This window comes from Aethalodelphis obliquidens, unplaced genomic scaffold, assembly GCF_003676395.1.
Source record: "Aethalodelphis obliquidens isolate GAN/ISIS:26980383/991018 unplaced genomic scaffold, ASM367639v1 scaffold4, whole genome shotgun sequence".
In the NCBI taxonomy this organism is placed as follows: Eukaryota; Metazoa; Chordata; class Mammalia; order Artiodactyla; family Delphinidae; genus Aethalodelphis; species Aethalodelphis obliquidens.
This window is the reverse complement of record NW_020837948.1, coordinates 46,343,458-46,362,066: the sequence shown is the minus strand read 5'-3', so window position 1 is coordinate 46,362,066 and position 18,609 is coordinate 46,343,458. Positions and strand designations below refer to the sequence as shown.

Here is an 18,609-nt window from a genome sequence, read left to right as displayed (position 1 = left end):
TTTTTTTTTTTTTTTTTTTTTTTTTTTTTTTGCTGTTTTTACTTTTTCTTTTCAGCTTGGGAAGTTCCTACTGACCTATCTTCAAGCTTATTGATTCTTTCCTCTGCCATGCACAACCTGTGGTTGAGCTTACCAAAGGCATTCTTCATTTCTGTTGCAGTTTTTTATTTCTGATATTTCTTTCTGATTTTTATTTTTCTGTTTATAGTGCCCATCTATTCTTGTATGTTGTCTACCTTTTTTTTTAAAGTCAAAGCCCTAACATATTTATCATGCTTATTTTAAATTCCCTGTCTAATAATTCTAATGTGTGTCATATCTGTCTGGTACTGATGCTTACTTTGTCTCTTTGGACTCTGTGTTGCCTTGTCTTTTAGCATAACTGGTATCCTTTTGTTGAAAATCAGACATGATATACTGGTAATAGGAACTGAGGTAAATAGGCCTCATCATCATATGATGATTTATGCTAATCTGGCTAAGAGTTGGTCTGTTTTTATATTTGCTGTAGCAGTAGGTATAAGCAGCTTCATATTCCTCTTGTGTTCTTGTTTTATCTCCCCTGTTGACTTTTGGGCTTCTTTAAGCACTCCTCAGAGAGAGTCAGCATTTTGTAGCTCTTTCAGCTATAACCCTCTGTTGTTATACTGGAGCCCTGTTGCCACTGTGAACTAAAATATTGCCGTCCATATCGGTAAACAAAGGATGTTGTAGCCACCGAGCCACCACATTACACATTACTACATGGTGATGGTGAGCCCTGAGGGAACTCAGGACAGAAACAGGATACCGACCATCTAGCAGTCAACTGCTGCAGCCACTCCTGAAGGTGCACCCTGAGGAGAGTCAGGGTGAGAAAGCACAGGATGGTGGCCCCAGGTAGCTGAGGTGCATATCAAAGGAATGATTTCAGTGAGCCTAGACTCTTGCATCTTCCCATACATAGAAAAGTGCTAAATTCTTTTTTTTTTTTTTTTTTTAATTTTTTATTTTTTGCAATACGCGGGCCTCTCACTGTTGTGGCCTCTCCCGTTGCGGAGCACGGGCTCCGGACGCGCAGGCTCAGAGGCCATGGCTCACGGACCCAGCCTCTCCGCGGCATGTGGGATCTTCCCGGACCGGGGTGCGAACCCGTGTCCCCTGCATCGGCAGGCGGACTCTCAACCACTGCGCCACCAGGGAAGCCCGAAAAGTGCTAAATTCTTTAACATGAAATATCTGGATTTCTTTTATTAACAGTAATCTTTTGATGTTCCAACTACCTGGTCTTTTGTTGCAAAAACTCCTATGTATCCCGGTTTCCTCTGTTGCCTCTTCAGAACACTTTCTCAGTGTTATCTGAAACGCTGTGTCCTGGGCTTGAAGTCCTCAGAATGTCCACCAAATAAAAAGTAACTCTCAACTTTTAGGTTGTGTATTTTTTTTTCAGTCAACAATGTGGTAAGGCACGGAGGAGGGGAAGAATTCTATTCTTTTATAAGTCAATCTGAGTCTTTTAGTTGATCTGTGTTTTAGGGCTATGACCTTTACAAGTGTTTCTCCAGGGGTATAGATTTCTCCCCCTTGTCTCTAATCCCCTTCTCTGGCTGCAGGATTCCTATTCTATTTCTTTGAATCTCTGACTCCTGTTTCTTATTGGTTTTTTTTCCCCTTCCCTAGGTAGAGTAGGAAGGCTGGAGAGTGCTAGAGATGGAGGAATCTCCTTCTCTCAGCTAAGATGAGCCTCAGGTAAAGTCTTTACCCCTAAATTTTAGGTCTTTCTTATGGAGAAGAATCTGGTTGTGTTTCACAAAGATTATTCTTCCCTGCTCTTGCCAGAGCCCTGAGGGATCCTTCTTAGATCTTCACTGTGAGAATCTGGTGGGGTTCCTTGAGGTAAAATGTGTGGGGTCCCCCCAAGACATTTTCACACTAGTCTACTCAACCTCCAGCAGTTTTGTCAAAATCACCCTGTAAGTGTTCCTACCAGTTTATGGCTTCGGTGGCTTCTGTTCCAGGCAAGCAGATCTTGACTGTGACTGTGGATTTGCCTTTCCAGATTTCTGGGTGGCACTTTGCCCTGTTACCTCAGTTCTCTGTGGTCCATGAAATCACTGCTTTTCAGTTAATTCAGGTTTTTTTATTGTAAGGACACGAGTAATGACTCCCAAGCTCTTTACATGTCTGAATTGAAAGTAGAAGTCAGGCATGTATTTTTAAATTCTGAAATATACAATATTGGTGCACTTTGGAAAAAGTAACTGAAGAATAGAAAATTAAAATAAATGAGAAAATAGTTTCTAGCTCAAACATGAAAGCACATGTAATAATTTGATCCGTGTCTGTAAGTGTAAATGGAAGTAGAAAACTACATGAAAACTTACTCTTTCTCCAAAAATTCAGGTGAGCCATACTTCCAATGTGAGTAATCAATGGATTTCTCTATTTTGCTTCACATTCATATAAGATACTACTTTGATGTCTATTTGACAAGAGAAAGAGATTTTTCATAGGAAGTAGCATATAACTCAGTGATTCAGAAAGTATGCCATGGGATTTGTTTTGTAAAGATATTATTATTTTGTATGTAAAGCAGTCTTCAAAATGCCACACTGATCCCAGTTTCACTGAAAAGTCTTATGTTGATGCAAACCTTATGTTCGCACAGTGGCTGCCTTTTAGTACGTCAAACCCTAGTGAACATCATTAGATCAAATGACTGTAAAAGGTCTTAAGTGGAATGATTTTGATCTGCTCTACACATTTCCCACTGGATTTTTGTCCACATTACATAATCACTGTACATTTGGCACAGTATGTTGCCTTTGAAAGAGCTTCAAGATTAAGGAAGCATGAAGACAGAATTGCCCATAAAATCAGAAAGGAGTACTAGAAATATATATGCTGCAAAAACTAAAACCTTCCTTCCTCCTCATTGTAAACTAAAAGCTCATGCTGAGCTAAAGCTTTATGATTAAGGACTCAACTTAGATAAGCATTAAAGGCTGTTTCATATTATTTGTCTTCTGATTTGACTGGGCATTAGTGTTAAAGAAATCTATTAGGAAAGAATTCTAAAATTTTTACCCATGTACAGAAAATGGTTCTATTTACTCTAGGGTGGTCAATAAGCATAAATATGAAAAATCATTTGTCAATATGTATATAAGAGATTAATAGGAGAGTATTTTCATTTAAGGGAGTGTAACAGTAAAGGAAGACCTCATGGATATGGATTGTCTTAGAGGAGATATAGACAACTGAACAAATATTAAGTGTACTTCTCCAAACTGAGATGACTTGCCTATATCTTCTGACCTACAGCTTCCCCTTTCCTATCCCATATCCATTCCTCCAGTGTAAATTAGATTTAATAAAGGAGCAGTGACAACAACTTCAAAAGCTTTGGGATAGGCTCAGAAGTCACCTTTGGAATCACCACAAACTTCTGCCTTCACTTTTATTCTTTTACAAATAAATGGACTTCAAGTTTAAATGTTTTGTTTACCAAAATGCCATCATAGTTGTTATCATTGTTGTTTAGAATTATTATTACAAATGCAGAGTTTTATTTAGGACCATCATTATCAATAATATTATATGAAGGTAAAAGAGGTTAGGGGGTCCAAGGAAGCAAATCAGGACAAACATTTTAGAAAATAAACCTTTGTTGGAAATAGCCTATAGGAACATCCAAAGATGGGCTAGAGTCAGCTTTTACTAGCTTGTGAGAACCAATTGTTAAATTTTCAGTAATTTTGCAAGCTGGTTGTTCAATAGGCCATTATTAGAAATGAAAATATGCAGGCTTACATTAACTAAATATTAAAATAAAAGTTAATAAATATATAAAACATCATTTCCTAATTAATTTACTGCATTTTACTATTATCTATGCTTTTGAGATTATTTATATCTACTGTGTCATACAGTGGAATTACTATGCAGTGGTGTGTTACTGGGCATTTCTTCCCAACTCCCTGTTCATTGATGTCACATTGGTACCGTTAAATTAGCCATAGTGGGTGTGTTTACACCACGGAAATCACCAAATGCTAATAATAGGAGACTGAATTATTGTTTTGTTGTTTGTACAAGCTCATGAAAGTGATGGACAAAATGTTAACAATGCAAATTAAATTTAAATGCCTTGTATGTGTTCATTACATTTTGAGTAGCACCAAAATAGAAGAAATATTCTTGTAGTACAGAAAACTGTTATCCAGCTCGGCAAAAAAGTTGCTCATACATTGTCACTGATAAGTTAGTGACATTCTGATATATGAATTCATTATATCATTTTCATTTTATTATTATTGGTAATTTGTGTGCTACACAGTCTTTATATTGGTAAAATTTATTTTTAAAACCTGTGTATGTAGGTATACACACATTTTTTCCACCAGAGATGCAGTTGTTAAAAACACTTACCTGCAGGCTTCCCTGGTGGTGCAGTGGTTGAGAGTCTGCCTGCCAATGCAGGGTACACGGGTTCGTGCCCCGGTCCGGGAAGATCCCACATGCTGCGGAGCAGCTAGGCCTGTGAGCCATGGCCGCTGGGCCTGTGCGTCTGGAGCGTGTGCTCTGCAACGGGAGAGGCCACAACAGTGAGAGGCCCGCGTACAGCAAAAAAGCAAACAAACAAACAACAAAACACTTACCTGAATGCCACTAAGGGTGTATGAGAAAACATGAGGGTGGGGCTACATTTGACCAATTCTGTTGCAGCACTGGTGCTAATTACCTTGATATACAGCAGGGAAAAGAACATTTCATGACCCAGAACTGCTCAGCTTCTTGAAATCGACTTTATTGAACTGCCAAATTTCTGTCTACTTTTCCTAAAGTAGCATGAATCCCTTTTTTTCAGTGTAGAGTCTCCATGTTTCTAAAAGTTGTGTAGCAGCAGGACATTGGCTTCGCCTTTTAAGGCTCCTCCTGTGAGTGCTCTTTTGGTGAAAAAGTGCTTTGGAATAACATACTGAAATCTTTCCTCCTCAGAATCCTGGGAGCCTTTCTAAGCCATCATTCAGGGACCCTTGGCTTTGATAGCAGTTACTTATCTGTTTAAATATACATGTACTGAATTTGGGCAAATTTACTTTTCAATTCTAATAGCAAGTTTTTTTAACATATTTTATATCACTGTAATAAGTTGTTCCGTAACCCCCCCCCCCACCCAGGTACTTTTCTTAAGTCCATGTGCAGCTTTCTTCTACCCCTGATGGGTCTAATATGTGGCCAAATGGTTCAAACTAGGAAAAACAAGGGAAAGAAAAAAGAAGCAGATTTAGAAGTCATTAGATTGTGATACTGCAGAGTTAAATGATGGTTTTCTCAGGTGTTTCCTCTAATTCTTTCTATGTCTGAGCTGGGCAAAAGGGTAATAGGGAGATGGAGAGAAAAGCTTCATCCTAGGGCATGCCAAATTATCTCCACACTCCCTCATGTTTTTAATTTAGGCCAAAAAACCCTAATATTAATAGAGAGGAATCACTGTGTAGGGGACGTTCTTCCTAGAAAGATCACTGACTTCACTGTGGGAAATACTTGATGCTCTGCCTGGAGTGTCCAAAACTGTAAAATGAGCTGTTTTAAACCAGTTATATCCTGTACTTGGGACCAAGTTCTCAGATTGTAGAGCACCCTCACCATGATAGGTACTATAGAAAAATGCTCTCAATGGTGATTTCTTTTTAGAATTATGTTGTAACAAGAGGGGACTTGTGAATATCTAGTTGGCTGTTTGTGGGCTAAGCTTTGGAATTCGTGTTCCAGACCCTTCTCTAGTTCAGTCTAGCCATTTCCACATCCTGTCTGAATTGGTGATGCCTTTTTACATGTCTGCATGTTACAAAACCCAGTGAATTAGTGCGCAGTGTACCAGTTTGGGTGTTGTAACAGTCCTTAAATCTCTATCCTGCTAGAATAAAGAGTTGAGGCTATTGGGTGATATTGGCAGGCAAGCATTTAAAATTTGCTTTTTGAATAGTTGACAAACAAGGAGCACAATAAAAATATAAATTATAAAATATGAAATATGCAAAATTTTAATCCCATGCTTTTTCCCATTACTTAGACCCATGCCCTCTCTCCAGATGAGTTAATCATCACTTGCATTAATATTTTTTTGTGTATATTCCCAGGTGTGTGTGTGTGTGTGTGTGTGTTTTAACACAAATACAAGAAGATATGAATACAAGTTGCAAATGTAGTTATACTTTTACTGAGCAATCATATTTATGGAAATCTTTCCTATAGAGATATTTCTGCACATTAATATGAAGTTTTATTAGGCTCCTTATTGCAGGATACAATGCAGTAATCTGCATTTGTGAAGAAAAAGGGAGAAGGGACTTTCTATATACTGATATGCTGAAATGGAAATATTCCAACAGGTGTTGTTAAGTGGAAAAAAAATTGCAAAACAGTGTGTCTATATGTTAACTTCTGTGTTAAAAAGAAGAAATTTTAAAGACTTTTGAAATTAAAATCAGCTTTTAAAAAGTAGATTGTTTAAGCACAAAGCTCAAGGCAGAAACAACTCAATTTATTTTCAGGGGTAGTAGAAAGGATAACACGAACTATTAAATTTATGGATGCCAAGTGGATAATTTTACTGAACTCCAGTTCCAAATAATGCAATAGTGAAAAATTGGGAACAATACTGGAAAATTGGTAAATAAATTATGGTGTGTCTACATAATACAATATAATTCATTAAAATGAGATTTACAGTATTGGAAAATGTTTTTCTAAACGTAAAATTCATGTAAAGCAGAAAAGAAGTAGGCCAATCATTGTCTAATGAGTTAGTGTGATTAATATATTCATTAAAGAGTAGTATATTCATTAAAGAGTAGTAGAAAATACACAAAGGCTAACAGCAATTTCTTTGGATATGGAATTATTGGTGATTTTGTTTTCTTTATTTATTTAAGCTATTCTTTATTTCCTGAGATTTCAATGCAGATTTCCTATTGCTGGAAGAGATGGGAAAAGTTTATTTTAAAAGGTGATAGAAATATCTGGGAGATGGTAATTGAAAAAATAACTCAAACTGGGTGCCTTTGTTAGGGGGAGAGCAGTATAATTCATTCTTGGCATGAAAGGTGACTCATTCACCCCTCCTTTTCCTCCTTTTCTCTCCTAGGTCAAAGAATTTGAGTCTATATAACTCAGTATCTTGGTAGATAAGTAGTTGGCTTGTCATTAATGTGGTAGATAAAATATTTATAGTTATTATCCAACAAAATTATGTTGTTTTAGTAATATTTTATTATGTACTTTACAAATTATAGTAAAATATTGGTTTTGATTCTATTAATATTCATCATTCAAGGATGTGTTAAAACTTTCAGGGTATAAAGCATATTTCTACAAGGTTGAAAGTGGTTGATTTAGACAAGAGGATTATGGATTTGAGTCAGTTGCCAAAATTTTTAAGAAAAATGTCTGCTATGAAATATAATATTTTAGTGGTAGAAGGAAGAAAGAAATGGTTGTGTAGCCCTATCATGAATGTTTATTTAACCATTGTTTAACTGTCCATTTACATTTATCTGAACAGATTGTTTTCACATACATCTTAGTGCTTCTCATATCTGTCCCTTTCTCTGTATTTGTATAACTCATTCCAGAACTGCTATAACAGTCTTCAGTTCCTCATTTCAGATTGAAGTTATCTGTTTCCTCATTCTTCTTCACTTCATACAGTAAATCAGTAACTGAATATGGGAGTATTTAATGTTTGTCTGTCTTACTTGTTAGCCTGCAAGCTCTTTGAGGATAGAGACACTACCCATTCAGTGACATATCCTTGGTGCTTGGCTCAGAGTAAGCTCTTAACATGTAATTTTTAAATGACTCAATCAGCAAGGCTTGCAGAGAACTCTTTTTCCTAGTAATCCCTGTTTGAGGTTCATCAGGCTTCCTAAATCAGTCTTTAATCAGTTTGGGGAAATTCCTGGCCATTATCTCTTCAAATAGTTCTTGTGCTTTATATTCTATCTGTTTACTCTTGTGACTCTGATTATATACATGATAGAATATTTTATCATGTCCCATATGCCCCATTGTTCTGTTATTTTTGTTCTTTTTTTTTAATCTGTGTGTTTCAGTTTGGATTTTCTATTGACCTGGTTTTCAGTTCTTAGTTTCTGTCTACTGCTGTGTCCAACCTACTGTTATATTCATTAAATGAGTTATTCATTTAAGTATATTTTCATTTCTAGAATGTCCATTGAATTTTAAAAAATAGATCTCAATTCTCTATTGAAAATTTCCATATTTTCTTCCATTATAGCTATTTCCCTATATTTCCTTTAACAAATTAATGAGAGTTATGTTAAAGTCCTTTTCACTGATTTAAGTTTGTGAACCATCTGTAGGTCTAATTTCCTCTTTGTTGTTTCAGTGATTTTCAATCAATCATATTATTAACATGTCTCACAAATTTTGATTGCATTCTAGACATTGTGAATGACAAATTTTAGAAGCTTTAGAAGTTATTTTCGTATAAAGAAATGTGATTTTGGGGGGGTGGGTAGAGGGGAGCACCTAGAGTAGCAATGGATTACAGTGACCTGTAGAGGTTGGCTTCAGACTTTGCAAGGACAGATCTAATTTAGTATGGTCTCTAGTATTAGGGGGTGGCTCTTGTGATATTTTAGTGAAAACCTCAATTGTTTACCAAGCCGCTTTAAATTGGTGAGATTTGTATTCCAAAATTTATCTCACAAGCATTAGGCACCTATTGAAATCTTTGCTCAATTCTTTAGCTTCCCAGGTGTTGCTTAATTCTGGAGCGTATGTGCTGTCTTGGAGTCAGCTAGTGCTTGATGGCTGTTTGTGCGCACTTGGGGGTGGGGGCTCCCTCCTGTTCAGTTCCCTCTTCTCTGGATTTTCCCTCAATTTATAGTCACTCTTTCACTCCTAAATTCCAGCTCTTGTGTGTTTCATTAATTTGCTAAGAATCCTGTTTCCTGCTTGAGCTCTATTACCTATACTGTGGCATCAAACTGAAAATTGCTTTCAGGCAAAGAGTCAGATAATTGTGGAACTTACCTGATGTGCCTCTCTTCTTTTACGGATAGGAACCCCTAAATTTTCCCCTGCTTTGGATGCTTTCCAATGCCTTCAAGTCTTTGTTATATATTATATTAGTTTCCCAGGGCTGCTGAAACAAAGTAAAAAAAATTGGATGAAGACACTACTGAGATTAGATTAGGCGCCACCCTAATGACCTCATTTTGACATGATTACCTCTGTAAAGATGTCATTTGAGGTATACATGTGGAATCTAGAAAAATGGTACAGGTGAACTGGTTTGCAAGGCAGAAATAGAGACCCAGATGTAGAGAACAAATGTATGGACACCAAGGGGGGGAAGCGGCGGGGGTGGTGGTGATGGTGGTGGTGGTGGGATGAATTGGGAGGTTGGGATTGACATATGTACACTAATATGTATAAAATAGATAACTAATAAGAACCTACTGTATAAAAAAATAAATAAAATTGAAGAAAAAGATTTCATTTGTATGAAGTTCAAGAACAAGCAAAACGAAGTGATTGTGATAGAAGACGCAGTAGCGGTTACACGAGGAAGAAGAGGTATGAGAGAGTTTATGGGGTGAGGAAATACTGTGTCTTAATCTGAGTGGTTGTTACATAGGTGTATATATTTGTACAAATCATTAAGTTTAAGATTAGTGCACTTTACACATCTTAGTGTATGTGAGAGAGGAAAAGTGGCCCTCCGTCTCTCAGTGGCCCTCTCCAGGAGCAGCAGCTATCTTTGGGGATGAACCAACCCTTAATGCTGAGCTCATCTCCACGCCTCTGCCCTCTCTGGGATCCTGGCCCTGGAATTTTCCACTACTGAGTTAGATTTCTATTCCTTCAAGCATATTTTTCTTTTCAAATTAAAAAAAAAATTTTTAATCCAGCTATTCTAGTTGCCATCAATGGGAGGGTCTAAGTTATTTAGTTTACCGTTATGGAAACTAGATCTCTACCCACTGGGAATCCTTATAACCATAGAGAATCTCCGTAGATACTCAGACTTGATTTACTACATCAGACGTTGGGATCTTCTTGCTGATCTTGAAAATTGAGTAAAAATTGGCTTAAATCTGAACTCTTTTTCCTGTATCAAGGCCTTGCCAAGATTCCTATTCCCCATCTAACCAGCACAATTTCTGAATTCTTCTTAAGTTACATGATCAGATTATTCATTTCCACACGACTTTACCATTCTGTCTTCTGGAAAAATCACACTATTCATGCTTCATTCACTTCTCTGCTGTGTTCATTTGACACCTTGAAAAATTATCCATCTCTATGATTAAATTGGCCCCCTTTAAAAATAATTTGCTGGTTTTATCCCTTTCCTATCCTAACATACATTGCTAGTTCAAGTGTGTTCTCATTTGTATGTGGCTTGGACATGTTTCTAAAGATTGTTCGTGTACATGTGTTTTGTAGCAGCAACTAAATTATAAACTTTTCTTGTAAGGAACTTTATTTCACTGTTTCTATATTCCACACAAAATACAAATGCCCAGCACAAATTCTTAGCATATAATAATAGATATTCTTGAAAGTCTGTTGACTGGTGACATCAGATGATTCAAGTTTGTTCTCTCTTGCTGAATTCATGTAAATTATATTTAACCCTTAGCAACGATTCTAAGTGGTATTCTGTAAAAATCAATAGCCAAGCTAATTTTGTGCTTTGCAAGGACTGTGTTAAAACGAAAACATTTACTTAGATGCTTCAACTTACATACTAGCTACTTTTGATCTATTGTTTGTTTATGACCTTTAAGTTTTTAAATCAGAAATCATTGGAGTTATATACAAAATACTTTAAAACTATGTCCACATCTGCCATATAAAATGAAAAATAGATGAAGATATAGCTTAACTCTAATAGGGGAATAAAACCGTGAATCTGAAATGTCTGGATAAAAAAACATTAAAACAAAAAATTGAGGGCTTCCCTGGTGGAGCAGTGGTTGAGAGTCCGCCTGCCAATGCAGTGGACACGGGTTCGTGCCCCGGTCCGGGAAGATCCCACATGCCGCGGAGCGGCTAGGCACGTGAGCTATGGCCACTGAGCCTGCGTGTCTGGAGCATGTGCTCCGCAACGGGAGAGGCCACAACAGTGAGAGGCCCACCAAAAAAAAAAAAAATTGAAGTCATTCATCTACTCACTGATTTAACGTAATCATTATTGAATGCCTATAAGCGCTAGAAGTTGTTTTAGGCACTGAATTCTTGCCTTGGTGGGTCTAATATACTAGTGATAGAGACAGGGAAAAAAACCCAAATTAACAAATTATTTAATGTAGTTTCTAGTAGTTGTAAATTAAGAAAAATAGAGTAGGAATTATAAATGAAAGGGGAGATATCAAAGGTAGGTTGGTCAGGGAAAGTTCATTATCTTTGAATACAGGCATGAATAAAATGATGGAACAAGTTATTAGAAGATCAAAGCTTTGTTCCAGACAAAGAGAACAGCAAGCGTTAATGTGCTGAGGTAGGAATAAGCCTTGATGTATTCAAGGAAGTGTAAGAAGGACACTGTAGATAAATTGTGTGTAATAAGGAACATAACAGGAAAGGAGACTGGAAAAATAGCAAGAACTGGATGATGAAGGCAAGAATTGGGAGTTCTAATTTGGTTTTGAGTATATTGGATAACTGAGTGAAGAGTTTAGATGGTTAGTAATAAAATGTAATATGATGGAGGTTTTATAAGTTCCCTCTGGCTACTGTGTAGGGGAAAGAGTGGAAGCTATGAGGTAAGTTATGAGGCTATTGCAGTAGTTTAAAAGGGAGATGAAGGTGACTTGGAATCCAGTGGTAGCCGTGAGGTGGCAAGATATGATTAGGTTCAGACTATACTTTGAAGGAAGAACTGGACAAGAAAAATTAGAAAAGCAAATTTTCAAGGATGACATATAGGTTTTTGTTTCATGCAATTGGACTAACGATGCTGTCATTTACTGAATTGAGAAATGATAGTACGAACAAATCAGGGAGATGAAATAGGAGTTCTACTTTAGTCATGTTACACTTAAGAAACTAAGAGATTTCCAATGGCAATATTGAGTAGGCAGTTGATGAAAAAATATGGATTTCAAAAAAGAGGTTGAGACTGAAGATATAAATTTGAGAGTCATGAGATTAGATGAGAAAATTAAGGAGGTATTATCAATAGAGTGAAAGAGATGGTTAAAGTCTTGGGATATGCTAACATTTAGAGTACAAGCCAGAAAGAGAATAGACTGTCAGTGGTTTAGTAATATCAAGAAAATCAACTGAAAAAAGTGTTCCAAGAAGTGAGATGTGATCACCTGTGTTGAGTTCTATAAAGTTCTATAAAGAAGTGATGAAAGATAAAGATCATTCATCGATTATTGGCTTGGCAACACAGAGCTTGTTGGTGACCTTAATAAAAGAGGTATCAATTGGCCTTCAATAAATACTTAATTTATTTAATAAGTATTTAATATATAATATATATATAATATACGTATATTTATATATAAATAATATACATATTTGTATTATATACAACTATATGTAAAATATATAGTATATATACAAATACATAATATATAAATTATAATATGTTTTATGTATATATATATGTGTATATATATATATAGAGAGAGAGAGAGAGAGAGAGAGAGAGAGAGAGGGAGAGAGAGAGAGAGATTACAACATGATTGTATGCAAATGGAAATGGTCCAGTAGAGAGGGATAGATAGTGTAGGAGGGAAGGAGGTAAATGGGAATGAGGCCTAGGCACAGTATGGAGAAGGTAGACTTAGCCAGAAGCAGGGACATTTCATTCATTTTATCAGGAGATAGGTCAAATGTATATTGAAATATTTGCAGGAAAGTTGGTAGTTTCTTAAAATTAAAGTTCATTAATATTAAAGCTCATTAATGTTAGAGATAGATGGAAGAGGAATTGAAAGTTAAGGAAAAGGCATGAAATACTCTGAGAGAATGGGAAAATGAATTAACTAGGGAAATATGTAATCAGAATGCCCAGCTTGCTGAGGGTCTACTTCATATTTGTGGTCATTTATTTATGTGAAGCCATTCACTGTGACTTTATGTTTGTAATTTTTTTAAACAAAATCCATTTGTGTAATGGATTTAACCAGGTTTGGAGTTTTGCTAAGAGAGTACGATAGAGGGAGGAGGAGCTTTGTAGGCAAAGAAGTAATTATAACGTAGAATTTGTAGGATAGAACTATGAGGAATGGTGGCTGAGGTAGAGAGAAGAAAAGATAAACAAGATAATTGCCTAAAGGACAGGAGGGCCAGGATTTCAAATGGATCATCTATATGGATGTTTAAAATAACTAAGATTGATGCTAAGGGTAGAGGAAGACAGTGAGCCAGCTTCTAATGCCAGTTCTATCACTTACGTCTAGCACATCAGTATATTCCTCCTCTTTCATCTACTTAAGGATATGGCTCTAGAAAGTTTCCCCTCCATCTTCTGCCTCCCTTTTCTACAGAAAAATTCTTACCGGGATATAAGCATGCTATTATTTTTCCCATCATGAAAATCAAAATAAAACAATGTAACAACAAAGGAAATCTCTTAACTTCTTAGCCCTTTCTAGGTACCTCCTCATTTCTCTACTCTCTCTTTGAACAAAATTCCTTATAACAGTTGTTTATATCTACTGTTTTCAATTAATCTCTTCCGTTTTTCTCTCAAATCTATTCCAGTCACACTTTTATATAAATGAATCAATGAAATAGGAAGAATAAACAGAACTTTGGTAGACAACTTCAAGATGATGTTACATGTTTGATGGCCTGAGCTGAAAAGAGTTGGAGTTTTTGAGGGAAAGAGAGTGGAAATTTTCTGTAAGTAGAAAGAGCAAAGGGAATATCTTCTTCACTTTCAGGTTCTGTGTTTTGTGGCATGTGGGAAGCAGACATCCACCACTTGAGAGGGAAACAGGGGAGGTAGAGCCCTCATGGGAAAGCCAGCTTTTGGTTAAAGAGAGATGATAAATGGAATGCTTAGAAATTTGCATTCAGAATGTAGGAGGTTTTGTTGATGGCAGGACACGACTTTTGGAGGGCACATTAAAAGAGTATGGAGGGGCTTCCCTGGTGGCGCAGTGGTTGAGAGTCCACCTGCCGATGCAGGGGACATGGGTTCGTGCCCCGGTCCGGGAAGATTCCACATGCCTCAGAGTGGCTGGGCCCGTGAGCCATGGCCGCTGAGCCTGCGCGTCTGGAGCCTGTGCTCTGCAACGGGAGAGGCCACAACAGTGAGAGGCCCGCATACTGCAAAAAAAAAAAAAAAAAAAAAAAAGAGTATGGAGTTGGGTGGGATGAGGATTGGGTTAGGTTCAAAGATACATGGAAAAGAGAGGCCGTTGATGAATGATTCTGGGGAATTGAGTTTTTGTTGATGACTGAGGTAGATAGGGATGTAAGCCATGGTAAAATTGGTCCAGATGGTCTTTTAGGGAAGGTGGGTATCACTTATAACTATAGCTTCCTTTTGGGGGTTTGTCTTTTAGAGTGATTATACTGGTGAGTCTGTATATATGCAGTGGTAGCTGTGGGGTGGTGATGGGAGCTAATAGTTCTGGTGTATGTCAAGAACATGAACTTAATAAAACAAGAGTCTTTGGGCCTCTCATAAATTCAGTGGAGGATCATGTAAGGGCCAAGGGAATGATTTATCTAACCAAGAGTCATGGGGAGTGGGGAATATCATGGATGAGCAAGCACATGGAGCTTTGTGGCCATTCTTTAAATCCTTCTGTGGGTGTTCAAGTTGTATGGTAGTTGGGAGCACCTCCTGTTCATCATCAAGCTCTGCCGCTTATTCCCAAGATGACATTTGCCTCTGTTTCCTCATGTATAAAATGGGGGTCAAAATAGAAATTAGCTTGTAGGCTTATTATGAGAATTAGACAAATATATGTAAAACAGTTAACAGAGTGCCATGTAGCAAAGAAATACTAAAAAAATCTTAGTTCGTAATCACTGAGCAGGCACATCACTGCTCTCTGTTAGTGGGCTTAGTGGGATCATTGCATCTTAGCATCAGAAAGAGCTTAAAGGTAATTTAGCTTAAGGAAATGTAGTCAGTTCCAAAACTATGGGAATTTTTATTGTATTTATTTTATATCTGAGTCATGTGTTTATTAGGAGCACAGTCTGAAATGTTTACGTCAAAATTTAGCATATAATTTGTTGATTTAACAGTGTATGAGAAGTGGAAGCTCCATGAGAACAAAGACATTGCTGCTTTTGTTCATTGCTGTGTCCCAAAAGTCTGGCACATATAGTAAGTACTTAATAGTTTAATTCATTGTTGAATGAACTAGAGACTATAAATATTCTTTGGTTTGATCACTGCGCTAATGTGGACAAGCTTTGGAGTACTCCCTTATCTGGGCAAGTGTAATTAATTTGAGCTATTGCATAATCAGAGTCTATCCTTAACTATCATAAGGGCAGTCAAGTGGCAAATTTGTGGCATTTCATGAGAAGGACTGGGCCCACCAAGGGAGGAAAAACTCTACAATTAAAAAAAAAACCTGGTACTAATAACAATAGCTAACATACAGTCTAAAATACATATAAATTCATTAGTATGCACCAACACTGTTAAAAGTAGTTTATGTTTATTAACTAAATGTTCACAATAACCATGAGGGAGATTCTATTAACATAATCATATTCACCACCATCATCAACATTATCATATCATAATTATCTTCAACATCAGCTTCATCATCTCCATTTTATAGATGATTAAATGGAGGTACAGCAGAGTTAAGTAAGTTGCCCAAAGTCACCTCCTAGTTTGTTGATTTATGGCATAGCTATGATTTGAATCCGGAAAGTCTGGCTCCCTTCTCCTTGCAATTAACCTCAGTACTGCAGGGAAATACCTCTCTGGTTCATGGTCTAGCATACAGGAAAGATAATATCACTAACATTGTCTTCTTCATCTTTAATGGGGAAAGTGAAAATAGTAACTACTGTTTTATTGGGTGCTTGCTATGTGCCAGGCACCATATTAAGTAAGTAACTTAAGTTATTTCTGGTCCTTACAAAAACTCCTCAAGGTGGGAATTATTATCTTCTCTTCTTCATTTAAGAAACTGAAGCTAAGGAGGTCATAATTTCCTTAAGGTCATAGAATAATTTTTTTCTTTGGAATTTGACATAAGCTAAATATATGCCTTCTATATTAGTTACTTCATTCACTCTGTAAATTTATATTCAGCACTTACAGTATGTTAGGAAATCCCAAAATGAAAAAGACCCAATCAAATATGAGGCTTTAGTGCCTAAATTCTAAACAGCCAATTAATTAATCAATTAATGGTTTGTTTTGGAAAAAAAATCCCCCACTATATGAATCCTGGCGGGAATTTGCATTTTGCCTTCAATTAGTAGAGATGAAGAAGTCCTCTTCCCTCCCACTCCTAGGCTGCTGGAGATCAAGGATGTGGTCAGTGCTCTGGTCCTGAGACTAGAATACTGAGGAAGTGATGTAAAAATCGAAGAGCTGAAAAACTACTCAAAAAGATACAGTGGAGTTGAGAATCCAGGGGCTGTGGTGCCACTTGCAGACTTGTACCCAGATTGCTTTCATCTTTCAACCTTGGACATGATTGCATTTGGCTAGCTTCCCTAGGTCTATGGCCCCTTTTTGAGATGGGCTCTCAAATTTCCTGTTGATCCTATGAGCCATCTGATATTCTTCAATAAATTCATTTTCCACCCAAGTTAGGTAAAGTGCTTCTTGTTGCTTGTACATAAGAACTCTGACAAATTCATGGAGGCAAGACATGTACAGAGTTAGAAAAAATAAACAATAATCAACTATGGCACGAGCCAGAAGAAATATGTAAAGTGTTATAAAAGTGCGGAATATGACAAGATAATTAGGATTAATGGAATAGTTGACCTAGTTGATCTTGGAGTAGAATATCAAAAGATGGGCATGAGAAGGCAAAGAGGTGAGAAAAGTAGGCTTAGAGGTGCAGTGAGGAGCCCATATTGGCTGGAGTATAAAATATTTAGAAGAAAGTAAGGGCAAACGAGGTCATACTAGAAAGCATTGCTCTCCTCTCTAAGCCTAACCCTTACACATAACATCTTTCATTCATTCCTTTCCTTGATTCTGATATCTTGCTTTCTTCTTCATATTGTTTCAATGTCTGTCTTTACTGACAAAAATATGTTATTCCATCATACAAATATTCTCTAGTCTCCTGGCATCTTGAAGAGACAAATATATACATTTCCATATGTTTTCTCTCAAGCTACTATCTACTTTCTGCTTTTCTTTCACCATTTAACATATTTAAAGAACAGGTTACATTTTCTTTCTTCATCTCTTTTTTATTTTGCTTCTGATTTTTTTTAAGAAACAATACACAGATACTGCTAAATCTTCCCCATCCTTTCTCCCTTCTTTCCCAGATGTAAGTATCAATACTATCCATAATTTCATGTGTTTATATTTATTTGTATAAATAACACACATGTACTCATAAACATTAAATGACATTATTATTGTTAAGTTTAATAAGTGTAATCATACAGTATGTGTAATTTTGCAATTTGCATTTTTACTCAATATTTTTTGAGATATATCACGTTTCCTTATGTAATCATTTAGTTCATTCATTTTAACTGCTAAATATTTTTCTGCTGTTTGAAGAAATCTCAATTTGTTTTCCACTGTTTACTTCACAGTCTTTTGAATATTGGCTACTCCCTCTGGTTATTACCTGCTAACTGTAGTTATCACCTGAAACTTCTCTCTTAAAAGTCACCAAATCTAATAGAGTAAAAAAATCTTCATTTTAAATCTGCCCTGACTTTTGGTGCTGTTAATTGCCTGCCCCATTTTCCTTAAAATTCCCTCATCTCTTGACTTTGTGAAAATATACCTTTCTTGCTATCTCTGTTTTTTCCCCTTTTTCGTTGTCTAAATGTAGTGTTCCACAAAGTTCTGTCCTTAGTTTTCCTTTTTCTCTCTCCCTTAACAATCTCATTTGTATTGTGGCTTCACTTCCCAAATGACTCTCAAATCTATATTCAGTTTGTTTCCAGTTTTCTGCTGGACTTTGCCAGCTGGGTGTCATGCTTGACCTAAATTTGCACTTTTTTCTCTCAAATTTGTTCCCCTTTCTCTGCTTCCTATTTAAGTAGCAGTGGCATCATCTTAACAATCATCCAGGCTCCAAATCTTGGAATGACTTATAAGTCCCTTGGGCTTCATCAGTTGCCAGGACCTGCAAATTACTGTTCCATTCATTCTGCCAAATTGGTTCCCACTGCCACTGCCCTAGTTTAAACCCCATGACTTCTAGGCTTTTCACAATAGCATAACTTGTTTCCCTGCTTCTAAGTGTCTTTCCGCTTCCTAGGCATCCTCTATCCTGCTTGATTAATTTTCCTAAAGCACAGTTCTGTTCATAATATTTCCCTGTTTGAAAGCTTTTAACAGCTCTATATCGCCTATAAAATAAAGTCCCAAATCTTCAAGTTGGAATTCATGCTTCTCTGCAAATTGACTTGTTTACCCTCCAAACTTATTTATCACTT

General features: G+C 36.6%; 1 long non-coding RNA gene across 1 annotated transcript in view; it reads left to right on the top strand.

Moving 5' to 3' along the window:
• The window catches only part of LOC113617349 (uncharacterized), a 10,926-nt gene extending 1,888 nt beyond the window's left edge, over nucleotides 1-9,038 (top strand). The window contains exon 3 of the long non-coding RNA XR_003431607.1: nucleotides 9,029-9,038. This is a non-coding gene — a long non-coding RNA (uncharacterized LOC113617349). The remainder of the gene's footprint in view (nucleotides 1-9,028) is intronic.
• The last annotated feature ends 9,571 nt before the right edge of the window (nucleotides 9,039-18,609 follow it).